This window comes from Cyanistes caeruleus, chromosome 1 (genome assembly GCF_971803275.1).
Source record: "Cyanistes caeruleus chromosome 1, bCyaCae1.hap1.1, whole genome shotgun sequence".
Lineage (NCBI taxonomy): Eukaryota > Metazoa > Chordata > Aves > Passeriformes > Paridae > Cyanistes > Cyanistes caeruleus.
In genome coordinates, this window is record NC_141701.1 from 77,451,184 (window position 1) to 77,472,411 (window position 21,228).

General features: G+C 34.9%; 1 protein-coding gene and 1 long non-coding RNA gene across 7 annotated transcripts in view; one reads left to right on the top strand and one right to left on the bottom strand.

Moving 5' to 3' along the window:
* Positions 1–21,228, bottom strand: part of CDH18 (cadherin 18) — a 438,213-nt gene that overhangs the window by 305,261 nt on the left and 111,724 nt on the right. The window lies entirely within an intron of this gene.
* Positions 4,649–21,228, top strand: part of LOC147655640 (uncharacterized) — a 37,358-nt gene continuing 20,778 nt past the window's right edge. The window contains exon 1 of the long non-coding RNA XR_015289534.1: positions 4,649–4,719. This is a non-coding gene — a long non-coding RNA (uncharacterized LOC147655640). The remainder of the gene's footprint in view (positions 4,720–21,228) is intronic.

A 21,228-nucleotide genomic window follows, 5' to 3' on the forward strand; every position in this document is an offset into this window, starting at 1 on the left:
TTCTCAAAATCAAATGATAGTACTACTCCAAGACATAAACAGGAAACTTCAGTGGAGCAATGCTTGCAAAGCTACAGTTTTCACACTAAACACTACTGACACTGACAGTGACAGCATCAAGAAAATGTGTGGATGGTACAATGCACTGAGCAACCAATTTTTTTGTTGTAAACAGCCCCTCCATGAGACAAGTACTGCTCTTAGTAAAAAAAATAAGATAAATGTTTATAACTGGTTTTAACTTCTCAGAGATTACTTTCATCTTGCTGTCATGTAGGTAGACTTGTTTTCCCAGAGAGGACTCTCTGCATAGTTGTTATGCTGGGATCAGCTGGCAAGAGAAAAAGAAAGAAGGGAAGCACACTAATTCAGTTAGTGGGGGCACTCAGGAGGGCTGACATTTCCTTCCTTTGCTGAAATCTGTATTTCTCCTGTTGGTCTTTTGTCACCTCATCTGTTGGAAAGCAAAATTATGACCTCAGATCATTCACCTATTTTCTAATGTTTTAAAGGAAGAAACAGATTTCTGATATTTAATGCAATGATGAAAAAAGGCACCTGGTTTGAAATTAAGTTTTAAGATTCTTAAGAACAAGTTCTAGATTTAAAGGGTATGCATACAACCAGACACTGTTCTTTTTAAAGAACAAGAGGATCCCATACACATTTCAAGATAAAATTATTTTATATACGAAAAATGCATATGAGGAGCATAAATATGAACATAATATTTAGTGTAAAGCTGATAGATTACACCTCTCTGTTTTCCTCAGCATATTTTAAAGAAAAGGTCTTCAAGATGGAAAGAACAAAGAGCAGAGGAATGAAGACCAAAGGCTGAGGAAAGTGCCTTCAGAGGCTGTGTCTTTCTTTCTTTGGGCTTCTATATGTCCTTCTTCCATCATCTGCAACACTTCTAACCATCCTTATTAATAGGAGAGAGCCAGTTCTATAGAGTGGGTAAAAGATGTACCTTATAAGACCTACCTGCTCCTCTGAAGCTCTATAAATCTCTCTAAGGCCAACCCCCCATACACAGCTTCACAGATGAAGAAATTATTCTTGAAGGTGCAAAGTTCTTGTGACTGAAGCCACATTAGCTTGCTTTGCCGTTTAGAAGGGCTACATATTCTGCTCCAGTTGCAAGAACCCTACCTTTAATATTTTGTTCTTCTTAATATGATGAGAATAAAATTTGAAATTTCTTATCACATTGTTACCAGATTCAGAAAAGTCTCTGCTAGAATTAATGATTAAGAGGAGGCAAAAGTATTAGAATTTCTTTTTTAAAGTTTTTATTTTCCCCAAAGAAATGCAACTTCTCCCACGCTTCTGCCCTCTTATAAACACCAAGACGTTATCTGGGATTTTGCTGGGAGGGAGTTTTGCTTTCTTCTGAGGGTAGGAGGAAAGCAGAGTTGTGGGATTTCTTTTCATGTTAAACCTGAAATATATAGAGCTTTGGAAAAACCCAGCTTTCAAACTTGAAGATGAAGGCATCTCAGCTTTATGACAGCTTGCCAATTATATAGAGTAAAACAATATTATGAGGTTATAATTAATTGGCTAACATATAGTGTGTGTGTACAAATAGTAAGTTAAATTGATATGAAGTGATTTTTCTTTTAAGCAAATCGTAACCACTTATATCCTGTTTAATTCCTCTACAGAGGACAGTGTCTTATTTTCTGATCCTGAAGATCCAACTGAAGAAATTTCTTCTCAATAGATAAATAAATAACACTTGACCAACAAAGCATTTGTAACAGCTCCTCCAAATAAATAGCCATACAAAATGTAATATTTACACAGGACCCAGTTCTATCTCAGTAAAAGTGAAAAAGATGCTTTCTTTTTAATTTTTTTTTGTGATAAGAACTTTTACATCATTAGGCATACATCTCTACCACCATTTTCACATTTATGCTCTAGATGCAGGCAAATGATGTTACAATGCTTAAATAGAACCACAGCTGTAAAGTGATGGAGTATCCAAAAGTACAATTACTGTTAGAGCTAGGGGCTACTGTAGTCCATAAAATTTGCATCCAGACACTGCAGCTGTTAATGAAACTTCTGATTACCCATATTCTGTGGTTTGGGGTTTTTTTGGGTTTTTTTTTTTTTTGTGGTTTTTTTTGTTTGGGTTTTTTTTTTTATTTTTGTGAGAAATTGACTGCAGTAGTAATCACATCTTTGCATGCCTCTTTTGGTCATTTATCCTATCCCAAAGTTCCTTCCTTCTACCCTCTCCAGTCCTGTAGGTTTCTAAAACACTAAGGCAATTGTGGTTTTGTTCAAACAAGTTTAACAATCTTTTCAGACATAGTGTTACTATGATGCTCTTCTGATATCATTATAAAAATGTAAGTACTATTATTCACTGCTACTAAGAGCATCTTGCTGAACATGACTAACTTTACAGGTATTTCTCATTTTGAAAAAGGAATACTGATTCACAATAAGGTTTAGATATCAGCAGTGTACTTCCAAGATTAATGAGAATATCAAATTAAAAATGAACCCGGTCTGCCAGTTTAATTAACCAAATCATGCTTGCTGATTTTCTTCTCCACTTCAGAGGAGAGCACGATTGTCTCGCGTAATTTCTCTACCAGCAGCTATCCTTACATAGTCTGAATATTACTTCTTCAGTGGGATTGTCTCCAGCACACCACACCATGCTCTGATAACAGGTCCATCATATAACCCGATACAGTACAAAATAATTAAACTGCATTTACTGATTGTTTAGTTACTTCAGATGTATGAGTATAGACACTAGCAGTCCATCAATTACTGCATCAGACACACGCCTGCCCTCTCCACTTAAGATACACAGCGCTGTACTGCTCATTGCAAATGCCAAACTCTAGTGATATGTCCAATCACTTCCTTGTGTTAAGTCAAACACCCAGAGGAAAACAACACCATGGCAGTTGCCTTTGACTAAGACTGCTTTAACTTTTAAATATTTTAAGCTTAATAGAAAGATTTAATTGTTGCTAGCTCCCTGCCCATCCGCAGGACTACTTTTGCTATCTGTTTATACTGCAAATTATATTTTTGCAGTATTGCTGCAACAACTGTAATTCTTTACCTAGGAAAGGTATGTCTACAACACAGACAACAAAATTTGGTATTACTTATGTCAGACATCTGTAGATAATGAAATTTGTAGTACCAAGCATTATCCTAAGAAATATGCTCAAGAAGCCCTCCAAAAAACGAAATAGTACTTTACCACACAATCTGTATGATGGATTAAAAAGTAATTATTCCACCCAATTATCAGATAGTAGATAATAGGAACTGGATGTGAAGGAATTATTAACAAAACAATTAATGTAACACAAATGATTCCCTGAACTTTCTGTGGTATTAGCATTGGATGTACACTGACAACCTGAAAAATCGTATTAAATGAAAATGAAATATTTGGCATGTTACATGATAAAATTACAGGGTAACTGAAACTCCATCCAATGGACCAGTTTAGCAGCTGTAATCACATTTAAATCAATTAATGAGATTTTGACAAAAAGTCAGTGATTCTATAAAAAGAGTCAGAAAGAATTACAAGAAACAACAAAATTCAGGCAATTATGTATTCCAAAAGCACAATTTTGCAAAACATCTATTCTTAGAGTGTGGAATGTTTATCTCCTATGTAATACAAATTCCACAGTGGATAATGAAGATATTACACAATTAATTAGTTTATTATCCTTTACATTTCTTTGCTTTTAGTGCTTATTTAACCCAGTAAAAACATTTCTGAAGCTTAAAAACTGAATAATAATAAAAAATGTTTAAAAAGCAGTGTATACACTTTATATTGCACAGCAATAATTTCCTATATCAAGTAAAGCAATAATACTGGCATAAATTTTCATGGACAGTGGTTCAATAAACAGCAGCATTCTGTATGCAGCAGCAGTACTCTGGATGCAGCACCACAGCCACAAAATTAAGCAGTAGAGGTGAAACATGCTTTTAAATTTCCACATATTAAACTTATGGAATGCTCCTCAGAGATACCAGAGTATGAAGCTGTGCCCAGTGAAATTTGAACTTCAAGTAAGAGTTGAGCCATTTCAATTGTTTAGAGCTCTAAGGCAGCACCACAGTCTATCAATTTTCAACTCAGAAAACTAAATGCCTGCTCCAATCTAACAAAACACTGAAATAAATTCAAAGCAGCAATTTTGTAATTGAGATAAAATATACTGATTATCACTCTAAGATGTCATTTGGCAGCTTAACATAAATGGTCAAGATTTAGTAAAGTCCTTTCCTGGCAGTCCATAATCACACAGAGGAATTTTTTGCTGGCAGGGAAATTCATATCCTTGGGCTGTTTCTGCTGCTGTTGGGTGGTTCCTGCTATCCAGTTCTCTATTTTTGTGTAACACACAACAGACACAATCTTAACCATTGTGACCCAGTTTGTGGAAATAATCAAGGGAAAAAAGAACAAGGGGGAGTGGGAAAGGGTGAGGGAAGAGTGATAAGTTCTAATCTGTTTTCTGTCCAGCTTTTTAAACTTTCCCATTGTGGTGCCAGAGGAATACTAATGCCAGCAATGAGGAAAGAAACACAAAAGTGAGACAAGGAGAATAATAAGCTGCTCTTTTTCAGCAACATCCCACATTTTGTTCTCAGTTGTCCTGTAAAAGCACACCAGAGAATGTTCAAGTACCAAGAGGCACATAAAGAGTAAGTGTGAAGAACTCTTTCATCTTAATTCCCATGCTTTCAGTATTTCATTTTGCCATATTATGTTGCACATTTCTTTAATTTTTAATCACCAGACTGCCATATCTTTGCATTGGTAATTTAATTTCAAATAATCACAGTATTAAAAACATAAAATTATCTATATTACTGTTTAATTACTTCATGCTAAGTAAATTTTAAATACTCTGAATATCAAGACACAAGAATAACTGTCTTGAAGATCTTGTATTACAGTGCTTTATATGAAGCTAGATATGTCAATACTTCATTTTCCCTACTAATTGATTGATATGACATAAAAAGAAGAAAAATTTCACATTAAATAAGATTTGCTTATAAGCAACTGCTTAGTAAGAAAAGAGTTAGCAAGCTATGACTCTTCAGCATTCCGGAACCTGAGAGGGGCACAGCAAGGGTTTATTAACTAATAGAGGGGTAAGCTAAACATACACCTCTTACTTACCCTATCCTGACAAAACCAAGTACATGGTGCCTGACAAACTGTTTGGATATTGTTTAAAGAGAGGGAAGAATGTGCCACTCCAGACAGCAAACTTGGAATGATTGAAATGTGGAGCAGTGGAAGGCTCTGATAGCAGGCTCTATTGGCATGCTCAAAAGAGAATCTGATGGAATTGGAAGATCAAGTCAAGAAGTGATAATACTGGGAGGGACTGGCCCACAGGAGGTGACCAAATCTGCCTGCCTTCCCCCTCTTCCCTTTCGAATGTCTTCTAACACCACTAGGGAAGCAGTGGTGCAAGAGAGCTTTTAGGTACTTCCAGCCGGTCACGATCCCATCCTTGGAAGGCAAAGCTCTGGGATAAAAGGAGCATTGCTCTGACAAATCACAGAAATCCTGCCTTCTCATCTTGTCCTGCAGTGCTTGCCATAGCACTGAATTACTCTTTAATTGTTAGTTTTCCATAATGCTTGAGTTTTTTAGATGTGACAGAGAAAAGGCAAAGATAGCTTAAATTATTTTCAAGTCAAAGAGAAAATTTAAACTTTTCATTGCAAAGTTAAGAGCACATCTGCATGATGTTTCCTATTTGCATTAATTTAAATAATTTTCTACTTTCATTCAATGATAAGACAATTATACAAGATGAGACTTGTATATATAAGGCTGATAAATTATGGACTGTTATACCTTTGTGTTTTTCACTGCAGTGTCATGCCTTGAACCAATATTCTCTTCCACTGTCTTAAGATAAGATAGCTCCTTCTAAAATACAAACCACGAATACCATTACTGTTTTCAGACAGTTATCATTTACTTATCTTCAAAGCTGATACATATTCTTGTGCATATTCATTTACTGGTAGTTTTCTCTTAGACCATGATAAGATTGAAAATACTTTTAGGTTTACAGAATTTATCTTCCTATTTATATATGTGAGACTTTTTAATTTAATGGAATTTTGGCTGTATTTGTCTTGTGTGACAGCATAGGCTGTTGCATTCCAGAGTGGGTTACTTTAAAACTACAGATAGCTGTTCACTACTAAATTTGAAATGCCTTTGAAGCAATTGATTTGGTAAAAGTCACAGATGAATTGATAGGTAATTCCAGTTGCTAAAAAAAAAGTATTTTCTCATAATTTTTGTTCTAGGAGTGATTCAATGAACATTCAAACATAATGTTTAAGATCCCATTCTGATCTAAACACATTCTTTCAACTTCCTTCCATCTACAAACATGGAGGTGTCAAATCTTCTTTCCACAGGATACTTTTATTGGTCTTCCACAAGTACTTAGAAAGGTGAATGCTGTTTTATATAGACATATATATGTTTAATATATGTAATATATGTTTATTATTTTTCTCAGTTAGAATAATTTGCTTTTTTTTTCTTTTTTTCTTTTTTTTTTTTCCTCCAAGCCAGGTATATGTCAAAGGTAAACAGAACATTGAAAGTTTAAAGGGTTACAAAAAAGGACTTGGAAATCTTCTTAGAACTATTCTAATACATTTTTGCCTCTTACTTTATCTATGAAATTCTTAGCAGCTGCAGGACCTGACCATAGTGACTGAAACAGGGTGCTGTACTGCAGAAGTCACATCAATAAATGTGCTTAATTCTGACAAAAAAAGACAAGGAAAGGTGAATTTGTTTAATCATGCTTCCAAGTCCCAGTACCTAAAATACCTGGCCAAGGAGAACACAGCTAAATTTCAGTTTCTTAAAAGGAATACTTAAAAGGAATATTTTTCAATTTACAATATAGTACAAAAGCAAAAATTCTGAAACATGATTTATATTTATTGTAGCAATAGAATGATTGTGTTTTTGTGCCATAATTGACTTGACTCCTTTGACAAAAACTGAAATCTGTAATGCAATTTTATAAGGAGCATTTGTCTCAGCAATATGAATGTAGACCAGACAGAACAACCAGTAGAAGAGGAGGAACTACAAGAATGTAGTTTCTGTGTTCCCTGAAGTATCTGTACAGTATGCCCACTGAAAGCTGTGTTTTCCCCCTTCCTTATTCCTCCGTGATGTTTATAAAGACTACCTATTTCCAAATCTGCATAACTCAAGGACTCTGCCAGGTTAAGAATTATTTCTGTAGCTAATCCTTGACACTGTTTTAGAAAGTACTCTTGCATGAGTTGCAACATGCAAATTTCTATGAAACCATAGAAACTATGACAATCAAACTGTGTCATAAATAGAACTCATGAGATGGATGTCATCACCATAAATGATACCTGAACATTTGAACCTTCTTTCTGTAGAAATTTGCTTTTCCCCCGATCTTTGTTCTGCAGTGAATTGTAGTACTCAAGAACATAAGCTGTGAAACCATGAAGCCCAAAGATAAAGTCTAGAAAATATAATTGAATTCTTCTACATAAGGTTAACCCATATAGAAAAATCTTTCTCCCTTGCTCTAAGTCCCACAACAACAACAACAGCTGCATAGTAGAAATGGAGGCATTAATATCTGTCTTCATGAGAGGAGTAAGGTGGGAAGGGAGAGGAGAGAATGGGTAGGTAAAGGAGGGAGCATCACACAGCACACCACAATATAAAGAAAAAAAACAGTGAAACAAAAATTTACCAACAAATTCAGCAACATGACTGACTCTACAGCAGATGTGCTGATTTGACTGCACCAGTTTCAAACAAAATTAAAAAAATAAAAATGCCGAAAGATAATTATAATCCCACATGTTTAAAGAAATTACAGAAAACAGGTTTATTACCATTACTCTCACTGTTTAATAATTATACTTAGAGATGACCAAAAATATTTAAATATTAACATCAAAATAAAGAAGGGCTTTATATCAACAAATTTCCAACAAAATTGCCTCAAACCCCTGCAGACTTCTGGTTCTTTTTAAATGATTAAGAAAATGAATGATAGTAATCTGACACAATTATTGGCATAAAAGAAAGTTCAAAATTTTATAACATTTTTCTGAATTTTTCAATAAAATTAAAAGCATTGACTTCTGATGTATCAGCCAAAATCAGTTCTTGCTGAGCTCTAAAGGCAAGCATTTGATTTCCATCAATGTAGTGATTCTGACTATCAAAGAAATTTAAACCACTCTAAGGGATATCTGAAAAACTACTGTCAATGGCATTTCTTTAAACTTGTATTGATGTAACAGGATTAATATGTCCTTGGGGATATGATCAGAACAGCTGTCTTTCACAAAAAAATACCCTGCACAAGGCAATAAGCATGAATCTAATACCATCTCAGAGGGCTGAAGTGTCCATTACTGTCCATTTTCTTCTACTTCTCCTGCCCAAATCACAAAACTAATTTCTAAGAGATGATTGCTAAAATACAATCTCCTGCAATGACAGTCTTTCTCCCATGAAATTATATGAATATGCCAGAAAACAGCATCTTGCATGCTTGAGTGCCAGGAGCAATCCATGCCTTCACTGACATCTTCTGATTCACAAAGCTCTGCCATTTCACATCCTGTGATTAAATTTCACCTGTAAATCTATGGCTGAAAATGCAACATGATCCGTCTGGTTTACATTTCCCCATCATCCTGTTGTGAGGGGGATCTCTGGGAAACATTCTCCAATTCAGAGGATCAAAATATGTCATTGCAAACAGTGCAGATACCTACAGGCACCAATAGGCCTTAATTGCCCAGAGCAGGGACCCTCATTCGTGCACCCATGCAAATGGATCTGGGGCCATCTAGACCAGGACTGAGCCAGGTGCACTTCTCAGAGGTACAACTTCTCCCAGTCCTGCTCCTGGCTGTTCCTTCACTGCCATTGGGATTTCCCAGACCAGCTTCAGGCCTGACTTGCTAACTCAGTTTTTTTGGATTGCTGACTGCTAGATGGTCTTGCCTGTCCACCAGTGGGAATTCACTCCCAGATTTCCCACTCTTGTGGGGGAAGCTTCAAAACCCACATTGGAGCAACATGAAGGTAGCTGTCCCTCCAGTAAATATAGTCTTATCACCCATCTCACTGTAAATGAGACCTTTCTTGATTTTCAGATCCTTATTCACTGTTACATGTAAAAAAAAATCTTTCAGGAAAATAAAGGAAAATATACATTATTTTTGAAGTCTTTAATTTGCTAAAATATGCTTTTCACCCTCACTTTACATAAAATACCAATGACAGTATATGAAAGCAAATTATCATATTTAAGTCCTTTGAAATTGCAAAAGATATTTTTAGTTATTTTTGCATAAATCCAAAATGAAAAGGTATTGTAAGTTATTAGTGACCTTGTGCAAATGGGCATTAAGAGATTTTCATGCAAACGACATAGATATTACAAAGAATTATATAATCTTAGAACTTTTTATGTGGGCATGTTTATGGATAGCTTAGAACATCTATATTCTACCTTCCAAACTAATTTTTTTATGGAGTTCTAGTGAAAGAAAGAAAATGCTACTAACATTTGCTAAATTTGAAAACTGTTTATGTCCTACTTTCCTTTATTGCAAGTATTTAATGTTACCTGTAGCCAAAACTAAGAAAGACAATACAGTCCATGTAAAGATATAGAATGTATCAAATTTAGCTCTTAATAAAACCCACTAGTACAGTATTTTATACAGTTCAACAGAAACTAAAGGAGAAAAGAAAATACGAATAAATTTGTTGAAGCTTGATGTCATTATACTCTGCACAAATATTCCTAAAACTCCTGCATGGTTATCGGGTACTTTTGTTGAAAACAGAAGGCTGGGATCAATCTTTAGAAGACACTGTCTTCACTGAGCAGTTTCTCAGTGCAATCAGAATCACAGTAAACTTCCAGCTGTGATTAGGGACAAACTAACAATACCACATAGTAAAGTTTTCATATCTGCAGAAAAAGAGCATGGAGTAAGCAGACAAAAGAAAAATCATATGAAAAATGAATGCATTTTGATGGTTACATTTCTTGGGGGACAGAAGTAAAACCTATTCCCTATCACCTAATGAAGGAATACATCTGAGACTCTAAGAAAATATGATGTTTAATTGTCTACTTATGTTTTCACAGATGTTTCAAATACCTTAGGGCTTTTTTATAAACATACTTGCTTAGTATGCCAGGAATTGTAAAAATTTGGTAAGATTTAATTAGCATTTAAAAAAATCCAGACAGTTATTTGAACCATATTTTATGATAACGGTAAGGGACATCTCTGAAAGCATAGACAGCAACTAGGTACCTAGATCTTATTTATTGCCTTTGTAAATATACAGAGTATTCTAGGGAACTAAAAACGGAACATCATCCTGCTAGGCTAAAAAATTCAAATTAAGTGATACCTATTACCATCCTATCACACTCTAGTAGCTTTATTGCTCTTCAATCATAATTTCAGTAATAATTTGTTTGGAATCTCAACTGAGAATGAGAGAAATGGAGATGGTCAAAAGTGCCTGAGAAAACAGATTATCCTTTCTTAGGTCATGCCATAGTTTCATGCTTAAAAACTCAAACCATAATTTTGCATGAAGGCAGCACGGGTAACTGAACCTTTGCATAAAGAGTTTTTACTGGAACTCAGGTCAAAAATAAGAGTTGGTGAGCTTTGGAAGAAGGAGCAGGAAAATCAGAACTACAAGGATGTCGTGAAGCTGTGTAGGGATAAAACTAAATATATAAATACCCAAAAGCCCCAAATAAGATAAAAAAGTTTTGTAAATTCTGTAAATACATCAGCAACAAAAGGAGGGTAAAGGATGATCTTCATTCTTTAATGGGTGTAGAGGGAAGCATAATGACAAAGGATGAGGAAAAGGCTGCCATCTTTCCCTCAGTCTTTAAATATAAAATAGTTGTTCTCAGAGTACCAGTCCCCTGACCTGAAGGACAGGAACATGAGGCCTCCATAATACATGGGGAAATGATCAGCTACACCAGTCAGACACACATATAAGTCTAAAGGGCTGGGTGGAATCCACCACCCAAGGGTACTCATAAAGCTGTCAGAAGTGCTCACAGGACCACTTCCCATAATTTACCCTCTAGTCTTGTCTAAATGGGGAGGTTCCAGTGAACTGGAGATTGGCCAGTGTGATGCCCATCTATAAGAAGGGTAAAAAGGAGGATCTGGAGAGCTACAGGGCTGTCATCCTGATCTCAGTTCCAGGAAGGGTCATCTAGAGTGTCATCATATGGCATGTGTAGGACAAGCAGGGAATAAGGCCTAGCCAGCATGGGTTTCTGAAAAGCAGGTCATGCTTGACCAAACTGTTCTCTTTCTGTGACAAAGTGGCTGGATTAGTGGATGATGAAAAGGCCAAGTTTCTTTACCTAAACTTAAGCAAAACTTCTGACACTGTTTCTTGTGATGTTCTGGAGAAACTGGATTCTCATGGCTTGTATAGGTATACCCTTCACTGGGAAAAAATAATATTGGATGCCTGGGCCTAAAGCATGGTGTAATTAAATCTAGTTGGTAGATGGTCAAAATTGGTTTTCCCTGAGGTTCAGGTAAGGGGATAGGTATTTTTAATATCTTTACCAATGAATGATCTGGATGAGGGAATTGAGCTCGTCCCAAGTCAATTTGCAGATGACAACAAGCTGGGCTGGAGTGTTGATTTGTCGGAGAATAGGAAGGCTCTGCAAAGAATGGATTGGTGGTTTGAGGCTCATTGTATGAGGCTCAACAAGGCCAAATGCTGGGTCCTGCACCTGTGACACAACAACTCCAGGCAGCATCATAGGCTGAAGGAAGAGTAGCTGAAAAACAGGCCAGTGGAAAAGACTTGGGGGTGCTGGTTGACAGCCAGATGAGCATGATCCAGCTGTGCCCAGGTGGCCAAGAAGGCCAATGGCATTCTGGCCTGTATCAACAATCAGATGTGTTCAGTGAGACCAAGGCAGTGATTGTACCATTGTACTTGGAATTGGTGAGGCCACACCTCAAGTCCTGTGTCCACTTCTAGGCTTCTGACTCCAAGAAGGGCATTGAGGTGCTGGAGTGTGTCTGCGGTCCTGCAGCAAATCTGATGAAGGGTCTAGGGCACAAGTGTTAGTAGGGGCTGCTGAGGGAACTGGGGTTGTTTAGCCTGGAGAAAGGAAGGCTCAAGGGGAAACCTTATCTCTATCTGGAACTACCAAAAAGGAGGGTGTAGCCAGGTCACTTCTCCCAGGTAACAAGAGATAGATAGGACAAGAAAAAACATCCACAAATTGCATTGGGAGAGGGTTAGATAAGATATTAGAAAAAAAAAAATTCTTCACCAAAAGGATTGTCCAGCATTGAAACAGGCAGCCGAGGGAAATGCTTGAGCCACCACCCCTGGAGGTACTTGAAAGATGATGCACTTGAGGATATGGTTTACTGGTGGACTTGGCAGTGCTTGTTAACAACTGGACTCAATGATACTAAAGGTCTTTTCCAATCTGAACAGTTCTATGAAAAAGGGTGAAAGAGGGAAAACAAAGGTTATCTTAATCACTCTTTCTTCCTTTGAGCTTCAAATTTTTACTGTCTTTTAAACCATATTTTCATTTTTAGAATTGTTGAATAGTTCCTAAAAGATTTTTTCAATACCATCTCAAAGAAAAAGTTGAGAATCAAAGCATGATTTGTTTTGCAAAGTTCTGAATTCTCAAAGTCCTTAACTTAGTCATAACACTATAAAACCTAAGAGATTCTTTCAGTTTTTTTGTCTCCATAGCTTCAAACATCAAAATGACACTGTAGTGCAGCAGTGAATGATCAGCAAGAGAACTTAATGTTCCAAAGTCAAGCTGACCAATAAGTGTCAGAAATCACTTGAACAGCCATGCAGTCTTTACCATAAATAGTATCTTTATCACACATTAATGGAAAAGCTACAGGATAAATCAGTTAAGCATTCTACCAATCTGGAAAACAGGCCATGATTTTCAAACACTAGATATAGATAATCATAAAGCATTTCAGGTTGGAAGTGACCTCATAAAATCTGACATCCCCACCCCAGCTCAAAGCAACATAAAATGATCACCGTTGCTAAGAGAAATGGGGAAAACTCATCATTTAAATTGACACCTTGAAAAAAATGCTATGTTCCACTAAAGCAAAATAATAGAAACATAAAATTCATTTTGCTTATTGAGTCAGGAAATAAAACTCCTACCTTTATCTTATTAAGTGGTTAACCCTGAGTGTAAAAGCAGAGTGCACTGCACTCTTCATCGTCAGAACTGAACAGAGAGAGGGGATCTGACTCTTCCTTGGAGTGCCATAGCCAGCTAAACAAAGAAAGATAATCCCACTGGAAATTAAATTCTTGTTGTACTTGATATTTATGTGTTATTCCCAGCCTGGCTGCTTTTGCTTTCTGATATAATATCTATTGCTGTTTAATTTAAATTAAAACATTGTAACAATTAATTAAGAGTTTATTAATGGATATATAGTCCTCACTAATTGACTAAAATTCTGTGTGACTATCAACACTTAAAAGACACTCTAGTCTTAACTGGAGGTTTTGAGGCAGCTAGTGCTTCAGTTTCTTAATTATGTTCATATTTCTTCATCATTCATTAGATTTCTGAAACATGGCAAGTGGTGAAACACTGGTTCTCTTGTTGATATACCTCCAACCTCATTTCACTTACTCAAGAATTACCTTCTGTTACTTGATCATGCACTGTAAAACAATATCAAAAATAAATTAAAATTCTAATTTTTTATGCAAAATCTTGATTAAGTTCAGGGAAAAAATAAGGTTTTTTTAGAAAAATGTCTTAGATTGCAAACATTCATCAAGCACTGTTTGTATTCCTCAGTATAAATATAATCAGAATAGAGAAATTTTTCAGAGATTTGTTTCTTGAAAATATCTCCAATCCTAACTGCATACATCAGACTAAAATTGGAATGTTGAGCATTCCTAGTGGCCCAAACAATATTTGAGAAAATAAGAGGTAAACCCCCCAACCACTACCAACAAAAAAACCTCACCCAAGAGCACCTTGAAATTTTAATTATGTGTTAGCAACAGTAGAAATTAAAAATATAAAATTTTAAATACATTACTATTCTTCAGCAAATGAATAGTTACCACTTACTGTATAAACTTCATAGTTGAAAATTTATATCAAAATTATAAGTTGAAGAGAACAACAAACAAGCAATATTTGCAAGCAAATTAAAATGAATTTAAAATGCCATGTTTAGTTTGAAATTAGTCTCTCATTGAAATTAGACAATGTTTCTACATAGAAATGGTTGAAGATCTTCTTGCTATTTAATGCAGAAGACTAACCATATCTACTTGTTAATATTCTTGATTAAAACTTTCCTCAACTAATTACATAGCAGTGGATCATTTTTACTGTAGTATAGACATATGCATCTCTACCTGAGGATCACAACTACTTTTTTACCAAGCAGAAGTATCAAAATATAGTTCATCATTCCAAAGACATTGACATGAAAAAGCCTTTTAGGTTCTTATATGAAATGGCTAAATAGAGAAGCAAATCCAGAGAAACTTGGTGCAGACAAATTTATTATGATGCACTTGTACGATATCCCTTGTCATCAGGAGGTGGTCAAGGTCTACAAAAGGTAGTTACCACAAGTGGTCTTTTTGCAAAACTACATTACTCTCTTGTTGCTTGAAGCACAATGTCTTATCATGCTCAAAGTATCCAGGAAACAAGAACAAAACTATCTCAAATTACACATAGATTGTAATTATAGAGCACTTTGAGGTCTGCACATCAGAACTGTTTTCTGCAGCAATTTGGAAATAGTGTGGTTATGGTGAGGAAACAATGTGAATATTCAGGGCAATGAAAATCCACAAGTGTTACTAGAAGGAAATTGTCAGCTTTTGAGAGTTTGCAGGTTTATTTATAGACTGCAGGCTACATTCCTAGGTTCTAAGCCCTCCTGCTTGCAGGGTACACTAGCAACAACTACAAATACTGGCTACATTAGAAAGTGGCATAGAAACAGATTAAACAGAGGAGCTATCAGTGCTGTGGACCCTATAACCACAATGTACATTTTTCATGGCATCTACTTCTAATTTCATCCTGTAATGAAGTGCCATGTAACAGCCACAAAATATGGTGCCATGTGCTTCCAGGGAACATCTTCCAGTTTATTCTTCTCTAAAATGGAATGATGCTGAAATTGCTCAGTGATGCAACGCAAAAAGTGACAGTTGTTAAAGACAAACCTGCTTCAAACACACCCCCACAGATATTTTGCAATAAACAACAGGTGAAATTTCAGATTGAACATATCTAAACGTCTTAAATTTCAAAGTGAACTTCTTTAACCCTTATAAAAATGTATAGGTGGGTAAGAATGGTGCCTTCATTTTTCAAGGCTTCTGAATGTCTTTAAACACAGCTCAAATATCTGAAAAGTAAACCAATGTCTACTTTGAAAATTTATCTAAAGTCAGAGAACTAAATTCTGATATTTACTTAAGAACAAAAGAATCCCACTCTAAGAATTTATCAATGTTTACCAGCCTTTCAGTACACATGTACTTAAATTTAGACATCTGCAACTGAAATGATAAAGTGTTATTTCAATTACTGAATCTAACTTGGTTGAAGGTTTGCAGATTTTCTACTCTGTCCCTGAGAAAAATAATAAGTAAACACTGTCAATTTATTTAATAAATCCTGAAGAAAGATTATGAAACATTAAGAATAACCTTCTTATGTTGTGCTTAGGTACGTTGATAGATGCATCTGGGTTTTCACAAAAACTGAACATGCGAATGTTGGCTAAGATCAAAAATGTCTACAAGGAAAAGATTTTTTGAAACTATTCTATATAATTTTACGGGTTTTTTTCCAATGAAAAGTTAAAAAACTACATTAGAAGTCAATACTCAATTGAAAAATTAAGTCCCCTCCACAACAGGAAATTCTCATTTACTTTAGCACATACCTTTTGCTCTTTATTAGCTAACCTTAAAAGAAGAATGCAGAAACTGACATTATATGCTTATTATGCCTGTCAGAGCAGTTCAAAGAAGATCCAGGAGAATACAACCAATTGAAAGCTAAATTCCAAATTCACCAGAATTCTTAGAAGGAGAGGAATAAGTCGCAGAGAATTTCAGCCCATATCTGGTTTCCAGTTCCTGAATCATTCAGTTTTGTCAATTGTAACTTCAGAGACATTTTTACTTGCCAAAATTATGCACTCTTGCATCTGTATATTTTAGCTGGTCAATAATTAAAAAAAAAAAAACAAACAACCAAAGCTATCCAATTATGCAAACTTGTTTGCACTGCAATTATACAAAAATCTAAAATCTTCTGCACTCTCAGTTCAAGTTTTTCACAGTTATTTGTGAAAAATAGGCATTTTCACAAGTGAAACAGTGCCATCTTGTGTATTATGGACTTTTTTGCTTGTCAAAGAAATATTTTTCCCAAGGGACATTCATATATTTTTTATTTTCCCCTGAGAATGATACCAAGTCCCATAGATAAAGTTTGAAATTCAATGATGAAAATGGCTGTTCAAGCTGTTCAGCAAGCCACATTAAAATCATATCTTCCACTGAAGCAAGCAAAATGAAAACCAGTTTTCAAATAAAACACCACAGTGAAGCTAGATTCAGTTCTTCACAAATGCATTTTAATCGTATAATTTCTTAGACTGCAGTCTCCCTTCCTGATGGTTTAGACTGAGTTTTAATGAACAGGTTTTAACTTTAATTTATATGGGATGGATCTCCATTTATGTACCTATGTAACTCCTTATCATACGATTTTAAAAGTATTGCTGACTATCATTTAAATGAAAAACGTAGCCAAAATAAAAATCTTACATTCAGTTTATAGATACTGTTCTATACTCTTGTCATTGTAGACAACTGAAAATATTTAATTGGTACTATAAAATTCATATATCATATAAAAATGAGCAAGTAATAATTTTAATTGATGGTTCACATTCTCATTCCTTTGAATGTCCAAAAAACCCTAAATCTCACAAGCCCATTAGGAAAACTCGGTTCAACAAATACTAATGTGGATTCAGAATAATTAATAACTCTAGAGCAGCTCTTGATGAGTGCTTTCATAGTTTTAAAATTGTGTGGCAACATGTACTGTCTATAATTTGGGCAGTTGTCTTAACAGTTGACAATTCAATGCTTTTTTTATCCATGAAATTATTAAGTCCTGCTGATTTGCTCAAACCTTGCTCAGAAAAGCAAGCTGAAGGACACAGCTGTATGTAGTACAAGAAATTCAGCAACAATGATAAAATGAATATACTTTAAAAATGGAGCTAAATATGTCACCTATTTCTAGAATTTTGAAATTTTGGTATTAAACTTCTTCTAAGCTGGCACAAATATTAGAAAACTTTCAAAACATAAACAGAGTTTTGTAATCACAGATAAACACACTGCATTATCTAGCTACATATTTCAAATAAAAACAACCGTTGTCTGAAAGGAAGATTTCTGGGGAGTAAAACACTAGACAAATGGCAAGATTGAATGTCATGAGTTGACATGTACCCTAAAGGTAATTATGAACTGAATGATGTTTAGATTAGGAAATAAAAACTCTGTCTATCACAGGCATAATCTCAGGAGTACTCCATGTCACTCTTAACTTGCTGTGCTGAAACAGCTAGAAATATAACTCTAGAAAAATTTGTATTCAAAGACCACATATAATTTGACACATTGCATATCAGGGAGTTTTACTGAGATTTAGGTATAAAGAATAAAAACCTTTAGTTTTATTCTCTATTTCCCATGCACTGTGTAATAAATACATTTCCAAACCAATGAAACTAAGGCAATCAAGACTCATTTTCTGCTCACACTTTACATGCAAATCACATCCCTTAAGTTATTCTAAAATTTTCAGACATGAGCTCTAGCATCTCACTAAGGAGAGTAAGCCCTCAAAAGGTTCAAACTGATATTAACACATTTGAAAATATTAAATATGTCACTCAGCTCTTAGAAGCAATCCTGGTGATGGGAGTCCCACACCCCAGAACTACAGAAGAGCCCTGACACAGAGATGAGGTTTGTAGTATTACAACAACTAATTTAATTTTCTCTGGGCAAAGGTTGACACAAGGGCAAAAAGGGTACTGAAGAAGAGTAACACTGAAGTGAACAGCAGTTGCAGTTAATGGGGGAGAGTGCTTTCTGTAGGTAAATAAAATGTCTTTGCATGGAGGAGATGATGAAAGCAAGTGTCTCTAGGAGAAAACTTAAGACCCATGGGCTTAGTTTTCAGTTCTGCTAAATTTCTACCTCTACAATTGACATATCCACTATATATTTCTACATATGATACATATGTATGCTACATTACATGATAATGTAAATGCACGTACCTGCAAACACATACATGTGTCTTCTGTGTGTACCTACAACATGTATGCATATTAAATCATAACTTAAAAATGTTACAACTTAAAAATTTTGTTTTCAAGCAGAGGTAATCCATTTAGACAGAAAACCACAGATATCAGGGTCTAAAGTGTTTTGAACAACTTGTGCAGTACTTTGCCACACCTCTGTCCTACCTGTGCCTCTATTTTTCAAATGTAGAAATAGGCTTACAAGTCCATAGAAAGTTTATGCTTTAAAAAGGTGAAGTTTTAAAAGTTACTTTCCACATCACTAGAGCAAATTAAAAAGTGGTCACTAAAAACAAATATCCATTAAAAGAAAGCCAAAGAACACCTATTAGTTTCATTTTGCTTTTGATTCACATTCCAACAATTTCCACTAAGGTCATTACTTTTTCAAAATGCAAAAATAAATCTTTAAGGCTCAAAAGCCAGCTAGGTAAACAATACAGATTTTTCTAGCTTTACTGCATGTAGTAGAGGTCACTACATGCTAATTTACTCTAGCTTCTTTACACAGAATAATTAAAAAAACCAAAAAAAAAAACTTTACTCTTGCTCAATATTAAAAAAAAACCACATTTTGCTTATGTATATAAGTTCAATATTTGAATATTTGAATATTTGTATTTTGAATTGCATTTAAAATCCATGATTAAAATATGCTTTTGCAGTTTGCATGCTACTGTTTGGAAGCTGCAGAAATTGAAGTAATTCAATTATCTGATTATCTGTGATGACTAACTTGACACACAACAGGCATACATTAGAAAGAAAATAGGTGCTAATCCATAAGCATATAGTGACTGTATTCAGATTTCAATCAAGCTCACATGGAAGTGAGAGCTTTATGTTATGATTATAACACAAAGTGTTTTCTGCATCAGCTAAGCAATAAGATCCCAATATAATCACAATAATAAGCAGTAAACTATATTTTAAGCTTAAGGTGCAAGTGCTACTAGGACCTCAAAACATGGCATTATATTATTTGCATTGCTCATATTCAGGTTGTGTACCTGGGATATTTGCAGTGACAGACATCCTCTTAAAATAAGTGAATTTTTCTAAATGGATGTCTAAAGACTACTAGGAAGCTCAAGAGTTGGTTTTACCTTTATAATTGTATTATTTTCCTTTTATGTTTGTGTATCATGCAGTATACTTCTGACCATAAAATTAATTTTGCAGTTAGAGGAAGCTGTATAACTTGCATTACCAAGAACGACTTATTAGAAATTCCTAGGTAAAGCATTCACATATCTGTCTAATAATCTATCTAAGAATATTCACAAAAAATCAACTTTGTCTAGGATGTCAAAGCTGATTTTAAAAGAGTTTTCAAAACACTGCTGATTATTTATTTACTTTTATTTAGATTTATTTTATGTCTTTTAACATATGATGATGTCCCGAAAACTCAGGTAACTTAGAAATAACTTGTAACAAGCAGGATGTCTATTCCTTATCAAAAGTAACAAATGACAGTACAAGAGAAAAAGGGCTCAGATTGTACCAAGGGTGGTTTAGACTGGACATTAGGAAAAAAATTCTTCCCCAAAGGGTTGTCAAGCACTGGAACAGGCTGCCCAGGGAAGTGGTGGAGTAACTGTCTCTGGAGGTATTTAAAAGATGTGTAGGTGTGGCAGTCAGGACCTGCTTTAGTGATGAATTTGGCAATGCTTCATTAATAGCAAGACTTGATCTTAGGGGTCTTTTCCAATCTAAACAATTCCATGATACTATGATACTACAGTAAGATTATGCAGACTGCACCCATTGAAAGATAAGGGTGTGCTGTCTGAGTTTTATAATTTTATCTACTGTATCTCTTCTTGCCATCTCATATGTCTTATGTGGAGAGTCAACACAAGCTGAAAAAGTGTCACAATAAAGAAGCAAATGAGGCTACACCAGCTAATAGATTACATCCTTTGTCTTAATTTGAGTGGCAAATTACTGGCAGAATACAAGGAGAAAATCTTTATTTCCAACTAATTTACTAGCAACATACATCCACCGCATTCATTGCCTAAGGCAGACAGATGTTCTTTCACACATTTTCTAGGTCTAATCTCCAGTAAAAACAATTTTTTTTTAAAAGTGAGGTTTGGACAGGAGGTTATTAGGAGGGAATGGTAAAATATTTTTTATATGTAATGGAAATGTATTCTTTCTGTCACAGCAGGTAAGAGCTTGGTTAACAAAATAATACTGCAGATATTGTGAAAACAGATTTCAATGCAGTCTCTCAATGAGCCACACATTTTAGAGGAAAAGGTATAATAACACTGAAACCCACTAGATTCAGAGGACAGAAATGTTGCCTTTAATCTTTCCTGTCAGTAGATAGAGAAGTGGGTCATATCCTAGTATGACTGATTAATAAGCTTCAGCTTTAAATTTTAGGTTTGGTTAATTATTTACTACTAATAATTTCTAATTATATTCTTTGCCAATGCTGTGCATAAACCATGTCTTAAAACTATTTTGTAGCCTGTGAAATAAGGGCAACACACATACTTGTAATAAATAATGCATGTCTAAGGAATATGCTTATTTATTGTTTCAATATTTTGTCAGATACACTAGCCATTGAGAGGACTTCTAAAATTACAACAGAACTAGAATCTAGCTTCTCATATACGTTTCTTCAATATTTACTTT